Genomic DNA, 5279 nt, shown 5'->3' with positions numbered 1-5279 from the left:
GAACCTTTTACAGCTCCACATATTAATATGGCTTTACTTTTTATATCTCATTTTTATACTTTTCTGCTGGATGGTTATGACCAAGATAAAGCAAGACCTATATAGCAAAAAATGTAATTCTTTTATGTGACAAGGTCAGTCAAGTCCCCTCAGAACTTACCCTGAAACCCTGTACAGCAGTTTGCAGATCTTTTGTCAGTGTCAGCCATGTGGATGAGTCATGGCCATTGCTTGACCAATTTGCTCTCTGTGAAAACCTGAGAGAATGTTTTAGGCACACTCTACATTATCTATCAGTTTCTTATGTGGCCCCATAATCTCCTTGATCAGAAAATTTGGGACACAACTGAGTTACATGATGTTACAATGCAGGTTCTCCTATGTCCTGAGTCCTCACTGACCTTGAAAGGCTAGAGCCAAAATGTTGGCTGTCCTTGCAGCCCTTCTTTTTCTCTAATTTTTGGTCTGCAAACTTAAGTTGTTAACCCTCCAGAAGAGAAGCTTACTGATATTATTTCTCTATAACATAGTCAGTGGAGCTTAACCTCACTATCTGTCTGAATAGCAAACATCTTAGACATAACATGGAACAGGTATTTTCCATCAAGTATTGATGTGTTCAAATTTAAATCCCTACAGAATGTGAAAAAAACAGAAAAAAATTTAAAAATTAAAAAATAGGAATAAACAATTATATATTTTTACACAGAAATTTAGAAATCTAACTATATAGAGCGTTATAGCAGGACAGACCTATAACTTTTTTTGTCTCTTGTTTTTGTTTATTACCCTTTTTTTTTTAATCATGAACACATTTATTTGTACAATATGCAGAGTAGCAGATTAAACTCAGTGGCAAGGCCAAGACACTTCGGGGCACTAAATGGCAAGGTGCTTGAGACACTGTCTACGAACCCTAAGAGATGCTGAAGGAACTCCTGCCCCACCCCCAACCCCACCTAGGTAAAGAGGTATGTGTCTGGGAACAGTACTCAGCGGGTAGCTCCACACAGGGCAGTGGCGATTCAGACCAAAGCTCATTTTCCAGCTCTGCACTATGGCGAAGGAATGTGCGTCATGAGTTAGCTGGCCTCTCAGTGACGCTCCTCCCTGGAGGCCGCAGGGGTCACAACTCAGGTGCCAAAGGGATCAGGTGCTCTGGGATGTCCACCTGGAATATATCTTTCCCCCCTTTCCTCGGGTAGGGCTGCAGTAACCACCTGGGGTTGGAAATCACCGTCACGTACTTCCCCATCAGGTTGGTCAGGACAGCTTTGTTTTCCAGTGCCATAGCCTCCGCGGGGGGGCAGTTCATCCAGGCACTGCAACGTTTCCCCAATGTCGACAAGCCCTGGGAACACAGAGAGAAACATACATCTGGTGTCCTCACCACATACCAGGGCCTGCCTGTGCACCAAGTGTCGCTGGAGGTGACCACCGCTGGAGACCGACACATCAGCCAAAGGACATGAGCACACTCAGTTCTTCTCACTGCACGCTAGTCATGTGCCAAACTCTGCCCCAGGAAACCTGGGCACAGCACAGTGAAGGCTCCAAAAAGGAAGAGAGTATCAGGCCCTGTCCTTAATGTAGCCACGGGAGGGATGGACAGGTCACAGTGAGACTGCTGAGGGACATGGAGACATACTGGAAGAGCTGCAGCCACTTCGGGGGAGACAACAGCCAATGAGATGGCTAAGCAGGTCACCAAGTAACAGGTGGTGATGCGAGACCTCAGCCACCAGGGGAACTTGTCCTGGGTACTGTAGGCAGTGACACTGGGACAGGCCTGAGAAGTTGGGAAGGTGGCATGACTCCAGAGCCCACTCTGCTGGTGGTGTGCTGTGCTGCTTCTCACACATGGTACTGCATGTGCATGACTGCTGTGTGTGCACACAGACCCATGTGTGTGCACACACACACACACACACACACACACACACAGTCCTGATGGAGTCTCCAGACCACACAGGATGTGAGACCCAGGAGAGAAATGATTCTCAAGGTCAGGGGGAGGATCTACAGCCCAGCGCTCTCTGGGGCCCAGTGGAGGGGTGTTGTGTAGGGCAACACAGCATGTGCTCCACTGGGGCACAGGCAGATGGAAGCCTCAGGCCTCAGCCTCAGCACCCCACCCTGGAGGACAATGGGCACAGTTGGTCTGCGCCTGCACAGCACAGCCTCACTTACCGGCAATCACGCCCCAGCCAAACCTTTCTCCTTCCTGCAGCAAGGCCTGAATCTGCGCAGGGCTCATCCCCAGCCTCTCCTCCAGCAGCGGCCACCAGCTGTCATCTTCCCAGTCCCTGGGAGCAATGTGGATGGCAATAGTGCAGTTCTTATAGGTGGTTAGCAAAGGATGCCACCGAGTCTCCAGGGTTTTGACCCCATTTAAGACAAAACCAGCATAAGGCTGCCAGAAGGAAAAACAGCCAAACTTCATCTCCTCGGGTCCTGGGCCTGCTTTGTGCCTTGAGGAGGAATATTCTTCTGCTGCTCCTCTTAGGGTCTTCACCTACTTAGTGCCTACCCTTTTTTTTTTAACAAACATTTACTTGAGAGACAATATGGAAGTGATTGGTATGACATGACAAGCAGTACATATTTAGAAGACCAGAATGATAGGCATTCCAAGCATGACCCTTGCAATATATATTGCTATCTTCAGTGCAGTTGCTTAGTTCACAGATATCAGCATATTTAGTTGGTCAGGATAAAAATCCTACCAAATTAACTGGTAGTTTCCAAAACCTGCTGAAGATTAAAAAAAAATTATTAAAAAAAAAAGAAAATGGCCTAGTTTCAAATCACTTTATTAACTTCTTGATTGTCTGACAATCTTTAAGGAAACAAAAACTATCAATACAGGCCAGCCAGTGACTAATGAGTAACAAATTGCACATAAACAAATGGTCAAGACCAAGACCTCTGTACCAGATAAGTTCAGCTTTGAAAATGGTTCTGCCACTTTCCAAGTGTAACTTAGGGAAAGAAGCCTAATCTTTGTACCCATGAATCTCCATGTTTAATGAGTAGCAATAGATGTATCCCGAGAGTGTAATTATAAATGCTACGTGTAAGACATTCACTCAGCTAATGCATCACACACCATACATGCACTATAAATGTGTTTTAGCATCAGTATATTTGTTTTAGCATCATAATACTTGCATGCCTTTTTTTGTTGTTTTTTGTTTTTTGTTTTATTTGGGTTTTGGTACCAGGATTCAAACTCAGAACCTTGCCCTTGCCAGGGAGGCACTGTACCACTGAGCCATATCCCCAGCCCTAGTATCATTATTATTTCTCTGAATTTAAATAAACTATTTAATTTTCTATTTATATTACATCTTACCCACATTATTTATCTTCCCTTTTCTACAAGCAAATGAACCAAAAGGTCATTTATTCTCCTTTAAATACAAAATCTTTTTTCTTTAGCTTTTTTTTTATTTTATGAAAAATAAACAATTTCATAATAAAAAGAACAATAGTCAATACACTATGTATCATTATCTTCAAAGTAGTTACTCAGAGTACAAGACATAAACCAAAAAGATTCTTTGAAAAAAGAAACAAATAGATAATAACACAAGTCTTAGTTTGTTGGTTAGAACAGTAAATGTTTCTAAAACATATTTTCAAAAACCTAACTGCTGTTTATCTGAAAAGGGACATAGGCCAACTCTGCTTCCGAGTCCCATAGCCATCTCCTTGTTTAGGTGATCTCCAGACTTCCTATTTAGGCAAAGCCTTGATCTAGAAGTCATACTTTTTATACTACTGCTCTGAGGACACAGCATGAGTGATGTAGCTATAAACAGACTCCCTCCACCTCCTGCACAAGCCATGTTTCCGTGGGACGAGGACCCAGTAAGTAGGAACTGCTTTGTAAAAGATGGCTTGCCACTCCCTTCTACGCACATCAGCAGAACCAAAATTTGTCAGCTGTGTGCCATCTCCCTCATTTATATTCTAAGCCAAAAAAAAAAAAAAGAAGTCTTACTGTGTTTCTGTTTTTATAAGCATTTGATTTGTCACTTCAGAGTATTAATATTGAAAATAATTTCAGCAACAGGCATTTATATTTAAAAAAGCATTCATGTATTGCTCATGTGCTTATTAAAGTGACTCTTGGGGCTTCAAAGTGTCAGGACTAGTTGGGGGAGGAAGCATGTTTGAGAATAAAAAGATTAACTGAGAACTGAACTTTCAGGCAGGTATTTTTAGGAATCTTTGGTAGTATTTTAATGTCAGTTAGCTTAAGAAACAAAGTATTTGTTGCTTATAGTTGCTAGGCAATATGTTGGGTTTGATTTGGGTCCCAGACATTTTAAAAACAGTAATATGATTATAACAGCAATAAAAGAGTATCATATTTTCTTAATTCGATAATAAAATACTTAAGAGCAGTTAACTTTGATAAAAACATTATTACTTAACAAACTTTTTTCTTTTTTCTATCTTTATGCCCAAATCTTAAAACTATGTAATGTACTTTTAAAAGAATAACTTATGTTGCAGTTGTACATGAGACTGTTTCTATTTTAAGATAGTCACTCATATAAAATTCAAGGTACTCAACTTGCTGCCTTTTCTCCTGAATTTCTCTACACTAGGATTATCATATTCCTGGGTCAATAGTTTATTTTCTACAAAGGCTTGGGATCAGTGTGTATCCTCTACATTTCTCACAGAATATATATAAATACATATATATATTCTTTTTTCATTTGTATTTTGAGACAATCTCACTATGTAGTTCAAGCAAACCTTAAATTCACTATGTAGCTCAAAATAGCCTCAAACCCTTAGCCATCCTCCTGCCTCAGACTACCAAGCAACTGGATTACATGCATGTGTCACCACACTCAACTCATATATATAACCTTATACAAAAACTTAATACCTTAACCAAACTGGAAATATTAGACATCACCACTAATTTTTGTGAGTTTATAACAAGGTGATATTTGTGTGTGTGTGTGTGTGTGTGTGTGTGTGTGTGTGTGTGTGTGTGTGGTTAAGGGAAGAGAAAGGGAAATAACTTTTTCCACTTTAGTTGTTTTCCTGCTTGGCTTCCCTGACCCAAATAATAATAATAATAATAATAATAATAATAATAATAATAATAATGCCATTGAGATATTTTCCCTTAACCTCTGAATCATGTCCCAAATGACTGACCATAGTCAATCAAAGCTGACAGACTTTCATAGCATTAGAACACAAATAGCAGCATCATTTGCACAATGCAATATGAACTTCTATTTTAGCAC

The 5279-nt window shown here is 40.7% G+C and overlaps 1 pseudogene; it reads right to left on the bottom strand.

Annotated features, from left to right (window-relative positions):
- Positions 1-802: 802 nt before the first annotated feature.
- LOC101562237 lies at positions 803-2520 on the bottom strand (annotated as a pseudogene).
- Between the last annotated feature and the right edge of the window lie 2759 nt (positions 2521-5279).

The sequence above is a fragment of the Octodon degus genome, unplaced genomic scaffold (genome assembly GCF_000260255.1).
Source record: "Octodon degus isolate 3935 unplaced genomic scaffold, OctDeg1.0 scaffold00004, whole genome shotgun sequence".
In the NCBI taxonomy this organism is placed as follows: domain Eukaryota; kingdom Metazoa; phylum Chordata; class Mammalia; order Rodentia; family Octodontidae; genus Octodon; species Octodon degus.
Note: the sequence above shows the minus strand (reverse complement) of the source record. Positions and strands in the feature narration are given on the sequence as shown.